This window comes from Balaenoptera borealis (assembly GCF_965194805.1).
Source record: "Balaenoptera borealis genome assembly, chromosome: X".
Taxonomy (NCBI): Eukaryota; Metazoa; Chordata; class Mammalia; order Artiodactyla; family Balaenopteridae; genus Balaenoptera; species Balaenoptera borealis.
In genome coordinates, this window is record NC_138881.1 from 21018032 (window position 1) to 21039048 (window position 21017).

Sequence of the window (21017 nt, forward strand, 5' to 3'; positions counted from 1 at the left end):
GTTCTGCTGCACTTTGGGAATGTACTGCCTGAGAATTATAGAGCCTTTGACTACACTTAAAAATGGGTAGAAAGGTGCTGCTTTAGGTTGGTTCCCGAGAAGAAGACCCTGAGATGAGGATCCGTATGAGAGTGATTTTTTTAAAGTAAGTGCTTCCAGGGAGACCTTTAAAGGGGTGAGAGAAGCGGGGGACTGGGAAGGGGAGGAACCCTGCAGGTGTGATCTCAGGTGAAGAGCCAGCCTCAGCCTGACCCTGCTGGGGAGCTCTGGAGTATGTCACGCCTCTGAGTTTGTCCCAACTTCAGGCCAGGGAGCTGGGCTTTCACATTCCTGTGCCTGCCTGTCCCTGGCTCTGGCTCTTTAAAGCAGTTCAAAGAGTCTCAAATTTAGACCATTAGAAGCAAAAGCACACAGAAGCCTCGAGAGGAGCGTAGAGAAACCGTAAATGGGATCCAAGAGGCCCTGGATGGGGCCCAAAGAGTGCCCACCACAGAAGATGATCAAGCCAGCACAGTGCTAACCCCTGAGGAGAGTGAGTGGAGTTTTCCTATAATGGAGTGAAAACTGTACACTGAACACATTTGAAGAAGGGGGCTCCTTCTCTCTCTCTCTGGAAGGGTCAGAGGAGAGGGGGCCTGGGAGCAAGGCTGAGAACTGGGATGTACCGTCAAAAGGACCCCACCCTCCTCAATGCAGTGTTTAATGTCCTTTGTTCTTTTCCTTTGGATTATGAGAGAATTCATATTTAGCATCCAGTTAAAAAGTACTTTCTACCCTGTACTATCAATAAGTTATCCCCAACTGGTCAGTAAAGTCTTAAACACATTCTCACCTGCCGTTGTGGGGGAATGGAGGGCAGGCCACCATAGGGCGCGGCCCACCCTCCCTGCTCCACGACAGCCTGGTCACAGGGGAGGGGAAGGCTTCCTGGGCTGGCCCCCGAGCAGGCGCTCCCAAAGCAGAAAGCGAGGCGCCAACTGAATGACTCTGGAGCAGTCAGATGACAAACCCCTTTTTCTCCAAACATAATAGAGAAGAACATCACATTTGAAGAGAGTAGGGAGAAGCTAAGGCTTGGGTTACACTTAGAGTTTAAGTGTCACACCGGATGTGAGAGGTTCTTACAAGAGATGATACCTTCATGCCTTGGCCTTGTAAAGACTAGATTGTTATCAGAATGGTGATGGCACAAGGCATTGACTCTCTGAGACAGATGAACAGATAATGAACGATATTTCCAGAAAAATGTAGGCCAGGAGTCATATCTAGCTTTTATATATGACAAAACTAAAATTATAGTTGCGGTTGTCATCTTTTCTTAGTAATGCATTTCAACTGTAATTTAGTATTAGACAGTGTTACATATTTAGTAACATTAGTCAGCCATATTAAAATGGATCTGATGACAATTTTTTTTCTTTTAAAAATATATTAAGTTTTTACTCTTTTCAAAATGTAGGATGACGAAAAGTCGGAGGTACTTTGTCTGTAGGGACTTCTTTGGGTAAGGTAATGTGGTGACCTTGAATAGACACATAATTTTAATATATACATGTATTATATAAATATTAACATTATATATACCAAAACCTATTTTCCCTTATATTTTTGTATTTACCACATCTATTTATATACCTTATATATTTGTATGCTATTTAAATAATATTTAAATATGGAGTTTTAGCATTTATAAAATTATAAAGTATATACACACATATATACAGATATATTTTTATTTTTCTGAGCACCAAGCATACTTTCCATTTTCTGAGCTACATTTGGTAATTCTTGTAAAAACATGCAATCTGTGGACTGGCTTAGGGATTAGAGTGTTGTGGATAATGAAAAAGGTTTTTATTTTGTTTTTTTTAAATTAATTTTTTATTGGAGTAGAGTTGATTTACAATGTTGTATTGGTCTCTGCTCTACAGCAGAGTGAGTCAGTCATACATGTACATCTATACACTCTTTTTCAGATTCTCTTCCCATATAGGTCATTACAGTGTATTGAACAGAGTTCCCCATGCTATACAGTAGGTTCCCATGAAAAAGGTTTTGGTTTTAGCCCCTGTCCTTGGAAACGCTTCCAAGTGGCAGCAGGAGTCCACTTTCTGACCTCAGCAGGTGTGGTGTAGTGGGTGTAACTGAGTCTTTGTGTGATGCTGCCGATCTTGCTTTGCCTCCAGATCCTGATCCTGGATGTTCTTTTCATTATAAGTCTCCTGGGAATGAATCCATTTTGGATCTGCTCATTTTCTTGTGATGTTCCCCGTTCCAGTGTCTTGAAGTTCTGCTAATTGAGGCTCTGATGGACTGTAAGCCTCACCTGAATAAATGCTTCACCTTGGAAAGAATTAGAAATAGGGAAAAAAAATAGAAGCTGTGATTCCTAAAGTCCTTGCTAGAGTATCTGCCATTTTCCATATAAATGTTAGGCAGCCCAAAGGCTTCTAGGCAGCACATTTTAATTTCAGGGGAAAGATAAAGTTTGTCTTCTAGGAAAAACCATATATATTCCTGGATTTGCTCTAATTATGTGAGCTTTGACGAGTTTTAAAACCTTCTGGGTCTCTATTTCCTCATCTGTAAAACTGAGACTATAGTAGGCTTTGAGAGATTAAGGCATGCAGACACTGTACACTGTGAGCACTCAATAACTGTTAGCCATTGTAATTCTATAAAGCTAAACAGAGCTAAAGAACAGGTGATCTCTGTTTACATTAAAAACTCAGTTTACATAATCTAGGTTTACGTCATGGGGTTATCCCTGTCTCTGGTTACACCCAGGGCAGGGAGCTGGATTTGTTGAGCGTAAACTGTGAATTGAGGTCAGAAAGGGGCTGGCAGTGTATGTGCCGAGAAAGTGACCAGGCCAAAAGGCCCGCAGAAATGGAACATTCCCCTGCAGTCCTCCGAGAGGAAAATGGGGAGCTGGTGGCCTCTTCCTCCACGATGCAATCAGCAGTGGCCTGGGAGAAGCACACTTGGAAACAACCCGGTTAGCAAAATATGCCTCTTGGTTTTGGTTTTTCCTGGTTTCAGAGCCTGAGTTCCTACCACTATATTGTTCTGGTTGGGTTTGTTCTGCACTCCCCAAAGACGCTAAGCCTCTTACTTGTTTCTGACATTTGGGATCTTGGAAACAAAGCATTTTACAAAATTAAAGAAGGATGACAGTAGATGTTCTGGGAAAGGCTGCATGCATCTTTTTTCCCCCTCGATTTTAATCAGATATTAGACAACCAGGTGGTACTCTTGTTAGAGAGGCATGAGGTTCTGCAAACCTGGATTCAGTAAACTACAGGCAGCAGTATTCAGGTCTTCACTATTTCTCAACACTGTCTATCACATAAAACATATATTCATTTTCTAGTGCTGCTATAATAAATTACCACAAATGTAGTGGCTTAAAACAACACAAATGTATAATCTTATATTTCTGGAATGCAGAAGTCTGAAATCGATCTCACTAAGAAAAAATTAAGGTGTTGACAAGGCTGCATTCCTTTTTGGAGACTCTAGGGAGGATTTGTTTCCTGGCCTTTTCCAGCTCCTAGAGGCCATCTGCATTCCTTGGCTTATAGCTCTTTCTTCCATCTTCAAGGCCAGCAGCGAAGCGTCTTTCAATCTCTCTCTCTCTCTCTCTCTCTCTGACTTCCCTCCCTCCCTCCTTCCCTTATAAGGACCCATGTGATTATATTGGGCCCACCCAGAGGGTCAAGGATACTATCCTCATCTCAAGCTCCATAGCTTAATCATACCCTCAAAGTCTCTTTTGCACTGGAAGGTAACATAGTCACTGGTTCCAAAGAGTAGGATTGGACATCTTTGCGGGGGGCGCATTATTCTGTCTACTGTGAGTACCTAGCAAGGCATTGCGCTATGCCCTAGGTAAGCAGTAGTGAGCAAAAATAGCAGTCCCTGCTCTTGTGGCAGTTTACAGTCTAAAGAATGCCACCATTCCCCAACTTCCTACAATCTTGACCCCCCCCCAAAGATTGTGAGTTATATGTGATACCATGTAAGTTGCCACAAGCCACTCAGTCTCTTAAAGCTAGCGATTCTGAGTCAAATTCAACTTTCCTTGTTTTCAACTCCTATAACCAATTACTTATCAAGCCCTGCTCAATCTACCTGAGAAGTGATTCAAGTATTTCCTTCACATCTTCACTAACATTGACCTCATCATTTGCCACTGGGATATTGCAATCACTTCCGAACCTGTTTTTCCTGCCATCAGTCTCACCCTATTCCAGTCCATTGTCCTCACCATGGTGCCCCACTGTCTTAAAGAAATAAAAGAAAAGGCAATCGGAAGAGCGGTGGTGAGGGAAAAAATGGCTAACCTTTAATGAGTTCTCACTATGTCCCAGGCATTTTTCTACGGATATGGTTTATATGGACTATGTCACTTAAACTTCAAAACAATTAAACGAAGTAGACATCATCATCGTCATCAACCCAATTTATAAATGAAGAAACAGGGGCACGAGAGAATCAAGTAACTTGCTCAAGGGCACACAGATAATTAGTGGAACTACGGTTTAGACCTGACAATCTGTAGAAATTGACAAGATGATTCTAAAATGTATGAAAAGACAAAAGGACTAGGATAGCCAAAATTACTGTGCAAAAGAAGAACAAGGGTGGAGCTTTATCACTACCTGGTGTCAAAATTTATTATAAAGCTACCGTAATTAAGACACAGTGGTATTGGCACGGAGATAGACAAATAGATCAGTGGATCAGAACTGACAGTTCAGAAATAGGGCTTCACATATATGGTCAATTGATTTTTTGCAAAGGTGGGAAGGCAGTTCAATGGAGAAAGGACAATCTCTTCAACAAATGATACTGGAACGCTTGGACATCCATATGTAAAAAATGAACTTTGACTTATACTTGACACCTTATACAAAAATGAACTCAAAATGGATAATAAACCTAAATATAAAGCTTACTGCTATTAAATTTCTAGAAGAAAACATAGGAGAATAGCCTTTTTTAAAACAAAAAATGTATTTATTTATTTGGTTGCGTGGGGACTTAGGTGTGGCAGGCGAGATCCTTAGTTGTGGCATGCGAACTCTTAAGTTGCAGTATGCATGTGGGATCTAGTTCCCTGACCAGGGATCAAACCTGGGCCCCCTGCATTAGGAGCACAGAGTCTTATCCACTGCACCACCAGGGAAGTCCCAGGAGAATAGCTTTGTGACCTTGGGTTAGGCAAAGATTACTTAGATCTGATACAAAAAGCATAACCTAGAAAAGAAAAAAGTGATCAATTGGACTTCGTAAAAATTAAGAAATTCTGCTCTTCAAAAAGGCGCTGTTAGGAGAATGAAAAGACAGGCTACAGACTGGGAGAAAATGTTTGCAAAACACGTGTCTCCTAAACGACTTGTATCCAGATTGTATAAGGACTCTCAAACCTCAATGATAAGAAAACAACCCAATAAAGAATAGGCAAAATATTTGAAGAAACACATCAACAAACATATAAATGGAAATAAGCTCATAAAATGGTACTCAGTATCACTAGTCATTAGGGAAATGGAAAATAAAACCACAATGAAATACACTAGACACCTATTAGAATGGTTTAAAACAAAACGAACCTGTCAATACCAAGTGCTGACAAGGATGTGGAGCAACCGAGACTCTAAACATTGCTGTTGGGGATACAAAATGGTACAACCACTTTAAAAAACAGTTTGACCGTTTCTTATAAAGTTAAATGCAGACTTACCACGTGACCCAACGTTGCCATGCCTGGATATTTACGCAAGTGAAATGAAAACTTATGTTCACAGAAAATCTTGTTTGCAAATGTTTACACTGACTTTGTTCATAATCACCCCAAAGTGGAAACAACCAAAATATCTTTCAACTGTTAAATGGGTAAGCAAACCCTGGTACATCCACATGATGGAATACTATGCAGCAATAAGAAGGAACAAACTAATAATAAAAGGAACAACATGGATGAGTCTTAAATGTAGGTATGTTAAGGAAGCCAGTTCCCAAAGCTATATGAATTATGACTCTATTTATATGACATTCTGGAAAAGGTGATATATAGGCACAAAAACATTGATGGTTGCTAGGAACTCTGGATGAGGGAGGAATTGACTCCAAATATGGATGAGGGAATTTTTATATAGGGAACAGTTTTATATCTTGATGTGGTGCCTGCATGCTTGACAACATTTTTCAAACCTCCCAGAACTGTGCACTGAAAATGGTAAATGTTACTCTATGTATATTATAACTAAAAAAAGTTTCACGCTTGACTCAGTGAATATGGAACAAACCGGTTGACTACTGTAAATTAGGTTAATCATCTTGCAATTAATTCATTTCTCTGCCTCCTCTAGCGTGTCTTTTCTGGCCATGGGTTTTCTCAGCATGTGCATCTCTGTCGAGCTGCTGTAGGGGACGGCAGCAGTTGGACTCCTTAGAATCAGCCAGCGTGCTCGTTGGTGTGCTCGGAAGGCTCCAGAGATGGTGGGCACCGAGAACGTTTTCCAAAGGCCTCATCCTGTGGAAAGCCAGGCGATTAGGGAGCTCAAGTGCAGGGGGTGCTGAGCCATGGTAAGCGCTGTCGGGCCAACTAAAGCTCGCTGGAATACACGCACGGCCAGGGACAGAGCCTCAGCCAGTGCACGTGTGGCCAGACTGCCTTGGGGGTCCTCCCGGGGAAGAGTAAGGCGTGGGCCACACTCTCCACTGTTGGCATTGTGGGCTGTAGTAGCTGACGAAAACCTCACATGGGATCGCCCAGTTCACTCGGATGGAGTACAGTTTCACTTCTCCACACGCCCAGATATATTACGGAGCACACTCTCTCCATCACCAAGAGTGAGTGGCCGCCTTCTTCCATGGCTCTTCAGCCGCAGGTGTAGCCGGTGCTGCCGGGGCCCTGCCCATCTCCGCGGGGTACTTGCCATCCTGTACACGAGGACTGAGTGTTACTGCGAGCACTCCTGACGCTCTCTCTGAGGGCATCCAGGCCACAGGAGCGTGAGTGGCTCTCACATGTGGCAACCCAGAGTGACGGGGAATAATGCCCTCAGGACTGTCGTCAGGCAGGTGAGAGAGAGGAGTGGATGGAGAAACAGCCCAGCTTCCTTGCCTCTAGGGTGGAACCACCTGAGCTTGTCCTGTACTGTCTCCCAAGGGCCCAGCAGGGACCAGTTGTCCACAGCCGGCTTCTGCTCATGACTGGGCCTTTGATCACCTTCTTGCCCATCCCTGACCGAGCTGCCCTTGCCCTGACCAGTGTTTCTCGGGATGAGCTCCCAGATAAAGTCCTTGCACTCGGATCCTCTCGTCAGGGTTTGCTTCTGGGGAACCCAACCAAAGGCACAGTCAAGACGACAAGTGAACATCTAGTCCGTCCCATGACAGAGTGGGCAGATACACCTCTCTACTGAGAGAGGGGTACCCGGGGACGCCAGCTGAGGGGCTGCATTTGGATCAAGCTCATGGTTTACAGAGCAGGGTAGTGGAGGGGTTCCGAACCAGGGGGATGATTTTGCCCCCGCAAGGCCTGTTGGGCAATATCTAGAGCCATTCTGGGTTATCACAACGGGGGACGAGTGCTGCTGGCGTCTAGCGGGTAAGGCCAGGGATGCTGCTAAACATCCTACCGTGCACAGGAAAATGCCCCCTAACAAGTGCCACTAGTGCCAAGGCTCAGGCACCCTGGCGCTCTACAGCACAGCACTCAGAAGACCCGGCTCGGGACACTTTTCTCACCTCTAGAAAGGGGATGAAATATTTCTTCACACGAGTCTTGAAGTAAAGTAACTAGAGCAGGGGCTCAATCGTTCCTTCATTCTTGTGCCAACTTTGTGCCAAGTAATGTGCCAAGTTGGTGAGCAGACAAAGATGGGAAAGGCATCGTGTCTGCCCTCAGAGAATCCAGAGGCTGGGTGTGGAGAACGGTGCAAACACTCGACTCCCTTCCGACGCGAAGCCTGGCTCTGATACGGCGTGTGGTACGTGTGCTTTGGCAGAACAGCAGAGACAAGGAGGCGAGCTCCTTGGAAGTCAGGAAGGGATGTTTGAGGTGATGGGTGGAGATCGGCAGGTGGCTAAGCAGAGAGGGCACAGAGCCCTGAAGGGGTGGGCCTGTCGGTGCCCCGTGACTACGCTCAGAGCACAGAAAGCAACGGAGAGAGAGGAGAGGAAAGAGGTGGGGAGGAGACAGGCGCCGGCTGGTGAGGGGCCTTGTCTGCAGGGCTGGGACAAGGTGAGCCAGCCAGGCATCCAGGGCACCGGCCCTGTTGGGACCTGCACAAGCCGAGGGTGGCTGTCTCCTTCCACCCTACGCCCTAGGCTCCTGGTTGCCTCACCCTAGTCCCAGCCCTCCTCCCCTGTCATGCTGAGAAGCTACGGGGCCTGGTCTGCAGGCTGGGAGCAGCCCCCAGAAATCTTGCACTTCTTCACTTTCTAGAAGGATAACCTGACTCAAACACAGGTCCACTGTGCCACTTCCCCTCCAACAGAGTCTACTTCAGATCCCCAAGAAAGCAGAGCTTTCCCTTTCTAATTAGCCTCTCCACCTAAACGGAATACTGTCCCAGACCGGTACTTTTTCAGACCCAACACACAGCAAATTCCTGAGGACAGGAGGTGAACGGGATCATGGTTGGTGAGAAGCCTGCAAGAGTCTGGCAGGCAGCTAAGTTCACCTGTTCAGGCTGGAAGAACAGGCAGTGCTTTGGGTGAGGGTCAGAGCTCCCGCTCACCTCATTCAGTTGGGCTGGATTAAAGTTGGCTATTTGGATGACTGGATAGCAAACTATGGTTTAACTATCCAGTCTTACACTTAGCCTAAAGGTGGGCATGTGGAGGGGAAAAGAGAGAGACAGGGAAGGATGCTTAAAAGAGCTAAGAAACTAAACCGACTTCAAGCCCCCCCTGAGGCATCCACAAGTATTCACATTGGCCTTTCACATCCGCGGGTTCCGCATTTGCGGTTTCAACCCACCACGGATCAAATATAATCAGATCTGCAGAGGGAGAACCAGGGATGGGGATACGGAGGGCCTACTGTAAGGACTTGAGCATCTGAGGATTTTAGCATCCTTGAGGCGGGGCGGAGCGGGGCGGGTGGGTGTCCTGGAACCAATCACCCGCTGATACCGAGGGATGACTGTATACATTTGCCCCAAGGCAACTGATATGCCAGGAGAAAATTATTCTTGTCCATTCCTGAACGAGGGACATGTTTAAGGAACTCTTAGTCAAGGAGTTTTTAATCCTATTTCAGTAGACTGTATCTACTGTAATATGTAATTATCATAATTGCTATTGGTTAGAAAAACACATTTATTTTATGGTAGTCTGTAATTCAGGAATTTCACCAGTTTATCTTGGATTCTTCTCATTTGTGACTTCACTATGAATATTGTATTATCATTACGTCTACACCTAAACATCAAGAGATTCTTTAAAAAAAAAAAGAAAAGAAACCTGTCCAAAAAGGCTGGCAGATTGCAAGGCAACAATATTAATGGAAAACAATGGCCCATAAATTACCTACCACTCAATCATACCACTCCAAACCACCACTAGGACTGTAGCTGTGGTCTACAGTTAGAGTAACCATTTAAACTGTACTGCCGTCACCTGGAACAACAGTTCTCAACCCTATCAGATGCAAACCACCTTTTAAAACAAACAATTTAATCCTGAATGTAATTCTTAGACGATATAACATACCTCCCACATACTTTGAAAAAGACTATAAAGCCCTTTCTGAAATACCTAGAGAAATAAAAGGTAAGTACTTCTGTAAAAGAATGTCATGTTACGTGCACATCTCTCTGAAAACCATTAGGCAGGAGATCACTGGAAGAATCAATGAAGAATTCTGATGCTTGCACCACATACAGCGAGCCTCCATGTAGGCAAGAGCTATGTATGGGGACTCTTTGGGTGTGTTAAATTGGCGACGGACACCAGGAGCAGTCCTGCCACCGGGAACAAACAAGACATTCCAAAAACAGTGAATAATGCTTGGTGAAGTGATCGCCAAGAAATGACCACCTTTCATGACCTTCCCGGCAACTGCATGCAGTACCACGAAAATTGGTGTGTATTAAAGCCGCACCAAAAAATGATCGATTTTTTGGTTGCCTGCTTGTGCTTTTCAAGGTTCCAAGAAAAGAAGGGGTGGCGAAGCCCAGCCCTTGGTGGAAGTGCGGGCCCGAGAAGCAGAAGTGAGCGGGGCGGGCCTGCGCCCAACAGGCAATAGAAGGATGAGGCCTGAGCCTACGATCTGCGCAGGCGCACACGCGGATGCGCGCGCCTGCGGGGAGGACGTGCGGGGAGGACGTGCGGGGCGGGGTGGGGGGGCGGGGAACGCTTACATTCACATCCGGGCCATCTGCTGCAGCGCGAGGCGAGCGAGATCCAGCGCGGTGGCCGCTCGAACACTGTTAGGTCTTTCCCTAAACGCAGGTACTTTGCGGGCTGCTTCTTCGGGGGCGGGTGTCTTGGTGTCCTTTTTGAGGTGAGGCTGGTCGCGCCACTGTGGAGTGGCCGCGTTTGCAAGAATGCTCGTCGATACTGCAGACAGGGTTTTCACCCGGTTCATCCGCTCACTTAGGTTTTCTCTTCTCTTAGGGCCCCCATTTTGTTTTGTACCGCAATGCAGCAGGCTCTAGAAAGAGCTTTGGATCGTGCGGAGTATGTCATTGCAAGTGCCCAACAGAGACCTCCGGAAAGGAAATACCCATCTAATGGGGAGAAGTCTCTCTATGAAAAACTTTATGACATTTATGTTGAAGAATGTGAAAAGGAGCCTGAGGTTACGGAGGAATTAAGAAGCAATGTGAACCTGTTAGAGAAGCTTCTTAGGAGAGAGTCGTTGCCGTGTTTGGTGGTCAACCTGTACCCAGGAAAAGAGGGCTATTCGCTGATGCTCAAGGGGGAACATGGATCGTCTGCAGAGACCATTCGACTGCCCTATGAAGAAGGGCAATTGCTCGAATACTTGGATGCAGAAGAATTACCTCCTGTTTTGGTGGATTTCCTGGAAAAGTCTCAGGTTAACGTTTTTCGTCGTGGGTGTGTCATAGCAGAAATACGGGACTACAGGCAGTCCAGCGGCCGGGAACCTCCCCATTACCAAAGCAGGCATATTCTCCTACGTCCCACGATGCAGACTTTAGCCTGCGATGTAGAGGCCATAGCCAGCGATAATCAGAATTGGACCCAGGAGGACAAACTTTTGCTTGAGAGCCAACTGATCTTAGCTACAGCTGAACCACTGTGTCTAGACCCTTCTATATCAGTGGTCTGCACTGAAAACAGACTGCTCTATAACAAACAAAAGCTGAACACTCTTCCCATGAAAAGGAACTTCAAGAGGCATTCTATGGCCTCTCTGAATCGGCAGCAGGAGCTGTCTCGTCCACCTCCTCCTGAGCTAAGAGCCCTGACTTCCTGCAAAAGAATAAGAGAAAGTAAAACAGGTGGGAATCCCGGCCTCAAAACTTTTAAAGCAGGAAGTTGTGTAGATACGTGGAAACAGAGACCCTGTGACTTGGCCGTACCTTCTCAAGTGGACGTGGAGAAATATGCTAAAGGGAAAAAGTCTGTCGGATACGATGATTCACAACCAACAGTCTGGCCCGTGCATGAGGTACAAGGTGGTCTTGCATTTGGATGTGAGGCTGGCTACCAGTCCCAGGCAACAAGGCTGACCGTCAGGCAGCTGACTGATAATTCACTTGCCTCTGGAAAAGGGTCCGGTAAAGAAGCCACGTGGGAGAGACAGCTGTCTCCCCCCCGCCCCTCCGCAGATGGCCATCCCTGCAGTTTCCTGCCCAGGCCAAAGACTGATGCTGGGAGAGTGGTCAGTCGGCCCGAGGAGTCGGTCCAGAAGAGCACCCAGTGTCCAGTGCAGATGTCACACAGCTCCAGTGGCTCCGCCGGTCTCGGGCAACCTTCTCCAGGGAAAGAACCAGAACAGCCTAAGACTGGGTGGGTTCAGTCTTCAGTGCCCGGCAGAGGAGCCAAACATCCAGCTCCACCCATGAGACTTCCTGGGCGCTCACGAAGGAGCTCCTGGGGTGACAGCCTCACTTCACAGCAGGCAGGGAGCTCTCAGCCATGTCCATCTCCTGGCCCTGCTCCTAAGCCACCAGGTCTTTCCCAGAAATCCTCTGTGGAGCTGAGCCCGTTTAGCACGCTTCCTGCCACCGCCCTGTCCACTGCGGGCTCATCACGGACGACCCCGGATGCCCGGGTCTCGGTCATGTCCGTTGGCGTGGAGGTAACCAGAGTAGTGGGCCCCAGTCGCAGAGGCCAGGCCTCGGGGAGAGGCTGTGCCACCAGGGCCCCAGCTCCCGGGGGGATGCAGCCGGGCCACCTGCCCGCAGGAGCTCCGCCGCCGCCTCCTCCTCCTCCTCCTCCTCCTCCGCCGCCGCCGCCTCCTCCTCCTCCTCCTCCTCCTTCTCCGCCTCCTCCTCCTCCTCCGGTAGAGGTTCAGCTGTTTTTGAAAGACGCTTCGGGTCTCGGGCCCTTTGCTGTGGTGCAGCTGCCCCACGGTTTTCTCCTGGGGAGAAGCCAGCAGCGGGCCCCGCAGCTGCGCCTCTCCCAGCTGCTTCCCAAGCGGCCCCTGCAGTGGCCCTGTGCCCCGCCTCCTCGGCTGCCGGCATCCCAAGGTCTGGGGGCACGGGGTCCGGGAGTACGGGGTCCAGGGGTACAGGGTCCGGGGGCACAGGGTGCAGGGGTACAGGGTCCGGGAGTACAGGGTCCGGGGGCACAGGGTGCAGGGGTACAGGGTCTGGGGGTACAGGGTGCAGGGGTACAGGGTCCGGGGGCACAGGGTGCAGGGGTACAGGGTCTGGGGGTACAGGGTGCAGGGGTACAGGGTCCGGGGGCACAGGGTGCAGGGGTACAGGGTCCGGGGGTACAGGGTGCAGGGGTACAGGGTCCGGGGGCACAGGGTGCAGGGGTACAGGGTCCGGGGGTACAGGGTCCGGGGGCACAGGGTGCAGGGGTACAGGGTCTGGGGGTACAGGGTCCGGGGGTACAGGGTGCAGGGGTACAGGGTCCGGGGACACAGGGTGCAGGGGTACAGGGTCCGGGGGCACAGGGTGCAGGGGTACAGGGTCCGGGGGTACAGGGTCCGGGAGCACAGGGTGCAGGGGTACAGGGTCTGGGGGTACAGGGTCCGGGGGCACAGGGTGCAGGGGTACAGGGTCCGGGGGTACAGGGTGCAGGGGTACAGGGTCCGGGGGTACAGGGTGCAGGGGTACAGGGTCCGGGAGTACAGGGTCCGGGGGCACAGGGTGCAGGGGTACAGGGTCTGGGGGTACAGGGTGCAGGGGTACAGGGTCCGGGGGCACAGGGTGCAGGGGTACAGGGTCCGGGGGTACAGGGTGCAGGGGTACAGGGTCCGGGGGCACAGGGTGCAGGGGTACAGGGTCCGGGGGTACAGGGTCCGGGGGCACAGGGTGCAGGGGTACAGGGTCTGGGGGTACAGGGTCCGGGGGTACAGGGTGCAGGGGTACAGGGTCCGGGGACACAGGGTGCAGGGGTACAGGGTCCGGGGGCACAGGGTGCAGGGGTACAGGGTCCGGGGGTACAGGGTCCGGGGGCACAGGGTGCAGGGGTACAGGGTCTGGGGGTACAGGGTCCGGGGGTACGGGGTCCGGGTGTACAGGGTCCAGGGACACACGGTCCGGGGGTACGGGGTCCGGGGGCACGGGGTCCAGGGGTATGGGGTCCGGGGGCACAGGGTCCGGGGGTACAGGGTGCAGGGGTACAGGGTCCGGGGACACAGGGTGCAGGGGTACAGGGTCCGGAGTCACAGGGTGCAGGGGTACAGTGTCTGGGGGTACAGGGTCCGGGGGTACGGGGTCCGGGGGTACAGGGTCCGGGGACACACGGTCCGGGGGCACGGGGTCCGGGGGCACAGGGTCCGGGGGTACAGGGTGCAGGGGTACAGGGTTCGGGGGCACAGGGTGCAGGGGTACAGTGTCTGGGGGTACAGGGTCCGGGGGTACGGGGTCCGGGGGTACAGGGTCCGGGGACACACGGTCCGGGGGTACGGGGTCTGGGGGTACGGGGTCCAGGGACACAGGGTCTGGGGGTACGGGGTCCGGGGGCACGGGGTCCAGGGGCACAGGGTCCGGGGGTACAGGGTGCAGGGGTACAGAGTCCGGGGGCACAGGGTGCAGGGGTACAGGGTCCGGGGGTACAGGGTCCGGGGGTACGGGGTCCGGGTGTACAGGGTCCAGGGACACACGGTCCGGGGCTACGGGGTCCGGGGGCACGGGGTCCAGGGGTACGGGGTCCGGGGGCACAGGGTCCGGGGGTACAGGGTGCAGGGGTACAGGGTCCGGGGACACAGGGTGCAGGGGTACAGGGTCCGGGGTCACAGGGTGCAGTGGTACAGTGTCTGGGGGTACAGGGTCCGGGGGTACGGGGTCTGGGGGTACAGGGTCCGGGGACACACGGTCCGGGGACACACGGTCCGGGGGCACGGGGTCCAGGGGTACAGGGTCCGGGGGCACAGGGTCCGGGGGTACAGGGTGCAGGGGTACAGGGTCCGGGGGCACAGGGTGCAGGGGTACAGGGTCCGGGGGCACAGGGTGCAGGGGTACAGTGTCCGGGGGTACAGGGTCCGGGGGTACGGGGTCCGGGGGTACAGGGTCCGGGGACACACGGTCCGGGGGTACGGGGTCCGGGGGTACGGGGTCCAGGGACACGGGGTCCGGGGGTACGGGGTCCAGGGACACAGGTTCCAGGGGCACAGGGTCCGGGGGCACAGGGTCCGGGGGTACAGGGTGCAGGGGTACAGAGTCCGGGGGCACAGGGTGCAGGGGTACAGGGTCCGGGGGCACAGGGTGCAGGGGTACAGGGTCTGGGGGTACAGGGTCCGGGGGTACGGGGTCCGGGGGTACAGGGTCCAGGGACACACGGTCCGGTGGTACGGGGTCCAGGCGTATGGGGTCCGGGGGCACAGGGTCCAGGGGTCCAGGGTCCGGGGTCACAGGGTCCAGGGGTACAGGGTCTGGGGGTACAGGGTCCGGGGGCACAGGGTGCGGGGATACGGGGTCCGGGGGTACAGGGTGTGGGGTTACGGGGTCCGGGGGCACAGGCTTCAGGTTCAGAGGGCGCCGCCGTTTCCAACTGGGTCGTGCGTGCCCAGCAAGCCTTGCTCGTTCACCTCAGTGCAGTGGGCGGATTCCTGCCACCCCAGGTGCCCTTGTTGTCCCCGCCGGCCTCTGGCCGGAGCCGCCCCGGGCTGAGCCCCCTGCAGCAGAGGGGCCGGGCCTCCGCGGCCCCGCCGCCGCAGGTGCACTCCACCGTGCACGGCGCCGACTTGCCGCCCCCTCGGGGCCCGCAGCCCAGCAGCCAGGCCGCGGGGACCGCGGATAGAGGCCCGCCAGCCGCTCCCAAGCCCTGAGGCCTGGCTGATTTCCTCTCGTTTTGAAAACACAAGAGCAGCGACCGAATGCATTGTGAGTTTCACCCGCATTTGGGGGTTTTTTAATGTGTCGCTCTTTTACGTTGTTAGACGTACAGACTTTCTGCAGAGGCACAAGCCCGTGATTTTTACATAGAGATGGGGAAGTGCTTTACTAAACTGGCATGGTTTCGCCGAAGCCATCGCTTGGGCGGTGGCTGTTGACAGTTGTTTTTATTGCGATGTTCTCAAGTGTATCCAGACCCAAACTAGGGTCAGTTTAAACTCCTGAAGCCTGTAATTTCTCTCAAGCAATAAAACTGCAACACCAGTAAAGTCAAAATTAGTATTATTCTAACAAGATGTGACTAACACATAACTGTCGCAGCTTCACCCTTTTACGTGTACAGCTCAGTAGTGTTAAGTGGACTTTTGTCGTTGCTGTACAACAGATCTCTAGGGTTGTTTTCTTCTTGCAGAAGTGAAGCTGTATCCCCGTGAGCACCAGCTCCCTGTTTCCCTCGCCCCCAGCCCTGGCCCCCACCCCTCTATTTTCTGTGTCTCTGAGTGTGACTGCTTTAGATACTTCGTAGAGGTGGGCTCGCACAGGATTTGTCTTTCGTGACGGGCTCATTTCACTTAACGTCCTGTCCTCGAGGTCCATCCATGTTAGCGTGCCACAGGAAGGTTGTAGCTGTTGACAAGTGCTTTCAGTGTACATGAGATATACTGAAGCGGCCTATGAAGTATCAGAAACGTCCTTCGGAAGAGAGTGCACTTTCCTATTTGTTTATTTAGTTTAAAAGCTTTTTGCACCAGTGTATGAAATGCAATTTTTATACATTTGGTTTGGGAAAAAAACAAAAACAAGCTAACGCTACCAAAAATTGATGCTTGTCATCTTGATATTGAGGCCATGGGATACCTCCAAGTGCGCAGCATGCTTTAGGGGCACTTGCTTGCGTGGATGTCCCCAGCCCTTTAAAAGGTGCCCCTCCCCTCCCCCCCCCCCCCCCCACCAGCCCAGCTCTTCTCCTCTAGGCTGCAGTCACTGGCCTTGAAAGGGCACTTCTGGGATGTTGTCTTCTCTCTTTATAAAACCATTTACATTTTTGAGGACCCAGGGTTATTTGCAGAAGGTAAATATCTAAACATCTGGAAATGAGTTTGTTTTTCAAGTGTTTTCAACTTTGGTACGTTCTGAAGTGGAGTCCCTCTCCCCCGCGTTCCTTCTTTTCCCTTCCCTTGCTGAGTGATCACCAACTGGTCAGCTGTCCCTGCTTCCTCATCTCTTTTTACCTTCTTTCTTGTTTCAGTGGGGCTCAGAAGACCCCTGAAGTTTTCTGTTTTCTTTTTCCGTTTCTTATTGTGGTATAATTTACATAAGAATCAACCATTTTAAAGTGTACAATTCATTGGCATTTACTGCATTTAGAATGTTGTGGGACCACAGCCTCTGTCTGCTTCCAAAACATTTTCATCGCCCAAGAGAAATCTCTGTACCCATTCAGCACTCACTTCCCAGCTTCCTCTCCCCCAGCCCAGGAAACCACCAATTTGCGTTCTGTCTCTACGGACTCCCCCATCTCGATTTTTCCTAAAAATGGAATCAGAGACTATGTGACCTCTTCTGTCTGGCCCCTTTCACTTGGCATAATGTTTTCGAGGTTCATCCACATCGTAACACGTATTGGTACTTCATTCCTTTTTAGGGCTGAATAACATTCCCTGGTTTGTGTACGCCACATTTTGTTTATCCATCATCTGTTGATGTACATTTGAGTTGGTCCCACCTTTTGCCATTGTGTATAGTGTGGCTATGAACAGTTGTGTACAAGTATCTGAAGGCCTCTCGTATTTTGTTCTTACAACTTTGAAGGACAACCTGTGTATATAAAAGTATTTTTTCCAAGTACACATGTACGTTTCCCTGCCTTTTGCCCCAACCAAAAAAAGGAAGTTTGGCAGTTCCAAAAGAGATGAGTGAAGAGGCAGGTAACCGGTGATTCTTAGTGCATTAACCCGGCTGTACTAACGTGCTACCGATCCTGTTAAGGGAAGATTTGGTCAGCTTGAAGCCAACATCGCAGATATGCCAGCGGAGTGACACTGAGCCCAGTAGAGCTTTACGTAGCCCACCCTGGACATCTTTAGGAAGGGTGCCTGCACTTTGAAGAAGCGACCAATTGCAAAGAAGAGCTTATACTCAGCCTTGGGAGCCAACCAGACAAGTGAACTCTGAATCTCACTAGGTTTTGTGTACCTTCTCCCTTTTTGTGCTCACTCTCATCCTTTCAAGTACGACTGCACGGAGAGACCAGCTGACGTTGTGCTCCCTTCCCAGGCAAGCAAATAAATGCAGCTTTGTTTCAGATTACCATTTGTCGGTCTTCATTTCCTCCTAATAATCCTCACCAAGGTTGGTACTTGATACAGGATCCCTTTTGAGCATATTAGCTGTCTGTGTTATGTGAATATACTTTTCACTGATTTTAGTATCATGAGCACCTGGAGCCTCTCCCCTACCCCAGGTCAGATCCATGCACTTCATCTGAAATTAGTTTCTTGCAGGCTGTGTCTTCACGACTTAGGCTGACCGTTCATAGTGAGGTGGTTGTGTGAAAGCAGATGGCCTCAGAATTTTCCCATAGACAGCAGAGAAACTGACCCAGGTGATGATCATACAGGAAAATCCAGGTGGAGCCGGTACAACCTAACCTGTTTCGCAGAGTTGGGGCCCTTGTCACAGGAAGGGGCTTTGGGATCAGGATTATGTTCCTTGAGGATAGTATCAAGTGAAGAGAGGACACTGGTTCTAGGTCAGCACTGTCTGAAAGAAATAGATTGTGAGTTCTATATGTTTAGAATTTTCTACTAGCCACATTTTAATAAGTAAAAGGAAGCAGGAGAACTTACCCTTAGTAATTTATCTAACCAAATATATCCAGAGGATTATCATTTCCACATGTAATCAATATTTTAAAATTCTTAGTGAGACATTTTATATTCTTTTATTTTTACTAAATCTTCAAAATCCAGACATTTCCAGCCTGTCTAAATTCGGATGCAAAATTTTTATCAGAAATCCTGGATCTGTATTTAGATTTTTACATAAAATTTACAGTTGAAAATGTAGATTCTTCTTCCAAATGTAGTTTTCCAAAAATTGAATTAAGTACCAGTTTAAAAATTTTTTATTTATTTATTTATTTATTTTTGGCTATGTTGGGTCTTCGTTGCTGCACGCGGGCTTTCTCTAGTTGTGGCGAGTGGCGGTACTCTTCGTTGTGGTGCGCGGGCTTCTCATTGTGGTGGCTTCTCGTTGCAGAGCATGGACTCTAGGCGTGCAGGCTTCAGTAGTTGTGGCTCACGGGCTCAGTAGTTGTGGCTCACGGGCTCAGTAGTTGTGGCTCGCAGGCTCAGTAGTTGTGGCGCACGGGCTTAGTTGCTCCGCAGCATGTGGGATCTTCCCAGACCAGGGCTCGAACCCATGTCCCCTGCATTGGCAGGCGGATTCTTAACTACTGCTCCACCAGGGAAGCCCCAAGTACCAGTTTTTAAATTTAAATTAGTTAAGATTAAAGTTTCTTCCTCAGTCTCACTAGCCATGTTTCAAGTAGTCAGCAGCTGCCTATGGCTATGGAGTTGATCAGCGCAGTTCTGGACGGAAGAGCAAAGCAGATAATAGAGACAGATCCTCAGGCATGATCTGGATACCGCTTCTGGAGATAAGGCAGGAGCCGATCATCAGAGCACAAGGTTGGAGTGGGAGAGGTGACACTGGTTCCATGTGCTGTGCAGAGCTCCCAGGAATCCCCACTGCCTGCGGTCACCTGGGCCTGGACTTGCAGGTAGAGGTCCAGTGGTCACTGGAAAACAAGGGTCAGCCTTTTGCTAATTGTATTCCAAATGGCGATGCAGAGGCACTAGCCGTCCCAGCAATGAATTAAAACTCACCTATCCCACGTGCACCCTGAGGAGCTTGGAATCTGAGGGAATTCGAGAGCGGAGATGCACCATCAGCTCTTTCCTTTTCCTGTCACTCCTCCTCCCTGTCCAGCTTTGGGGTCTCTAGCTCCTTGGCACAGATGAAACCAGAGCGACCATGAGCTGGGTGATGGGTATATGGAGGCTCATTCTTCTTCTCTCTACTTTGGTGTATATTTGAAATTGGCCATACAGGTGTAAATCGTTTTATTGCGTCGTGACTAATTTAAGGTTTGTGGCAACCCTGCGTCAAGCAAGTCTATCGGCGCCATTTTTCCAACAGCATTGGCTCACTTTGTGTTTCTGTGTCACATTCAGGTAATTCTCGCGATATTTCAAACTTTCTCATTGTTACTGTATTTGTTATGGTGATCTATGATCAGCGATCTTGGATGTTACTGCTGCAACTTGCTGAAGGCTCAGATGATGGTTAGCGTCTTTTAGCAATAAAATATTTTTAATTAAGGTATGTACATTTCTTAGACGTAATGCCATTGCACACTTAATAGAATACAGCATAGTGTGAACGTAACTTTTATATACCCTGGGAAACCGAAAAATTCGTGTTACTTGCTTTATTGTGATATTCGCTTTATTGTGGTGGTCTGGAAGTGAACCCGCAGTATCTCCGAGGTCTGCCTGTATGTATCCATTTGAAATCAAGTTCCTGATGTTCCTGCAGCCCCATTTCACACCTTGCCTCATCCTAACCTTCATCTTGCACCCAAAGTCCTGCTGGGCCCTGGCCCTCGGCTTGCCCTTCCTTCTTCCTGGCTTTGCTGCCGTAGCCGCAGGCAGCAAAGAGTGTGCAAGTTAATTGTTAAATTCAGTTCAACAAGTTCCTCATTAGGTACAAATTACCTGAGTTTGAAATCTGCTAATTTTCCAATCAGAGTGAGTGTTTGCACTTGTGATTTGGAAATAATTACCATATGGTAAAAAGCAAAACCTATGTGGGGATTAAAGTAAAGGTGAGGGAGGACAGGAGCTTATTTCAGTATCTTCCCCAGGAGCTCGTGGTAGCAAGTGCAGATTAGTGGAGGTGCCTCTGGGGTTGGGGTGGGACAGCTCACCTGTAGCACCATTTTGTAAAGGCTGTTTGCTTCCTGGGCTAATACCCCTGAAATGTGACCTTGGTCTTGAGGGGAGAGCTCTGTGGCCTTCACAGGCCTGAATTGGGTCTGGAAAGGGAAGAGTCCTTTCAATTTAGCTCTTTCATCGAAAAATACATCTCTACTTTTGCTTAGATCTGTCCTCTGCCTAAAGCTGCTGCATGAGTTACAAATAAAAACATTTGCTTGGGGGTGGAAGTGGTGACTTTAAATGCCCTTTGTGTGATCTTACAATGTATGTGTTAGGGAAAGCTCATCTGAGAGAATTTGAAGAATTGTGGGATAATAATTGCTGCAGAATACCACTGTGATCCGAAGTGTAGAAATCTGGGTCATTCACCTTCAGAAGTTTGTTCCAGTCCCAATTACTGTATTACTAGTTCTAAAGCTTTGGAAACGCATGGTAAAGAATAGTCAAGGTTTCAGGTAATTTACAAGCCAATGTAGAAAAACTCCTCCTGAGATAACTGCTTTTGAAATTT

The 21017-nt window shown here is 49.7% G+C and overlaps 2 pseudogenes across 2 annotated transcripts in view; one reads left to right on the forward strand and one right to left on the reverse strand.

The window, feature by feature from the left end:
• The window catches only part of LOC309619920 (ferritin light chain pseudogene), a 178803-nt pseudogene that overhangs the window by 90176 nt on the left and 67610 nt on the right, over window positions 1–21017 (reverse strand). The gene's annotated exons all lie outside the window — the stretch shown is intronic.
• Window positions 10483–12502, forward strand: LOC309620984 (transcription factor SPT20 homolog pseudogene; annotated as a pseudogene). Its single transcript has one exon. The product of its transcript is annotated as a transcription factor SPT20 homolog pseudogene (transcript).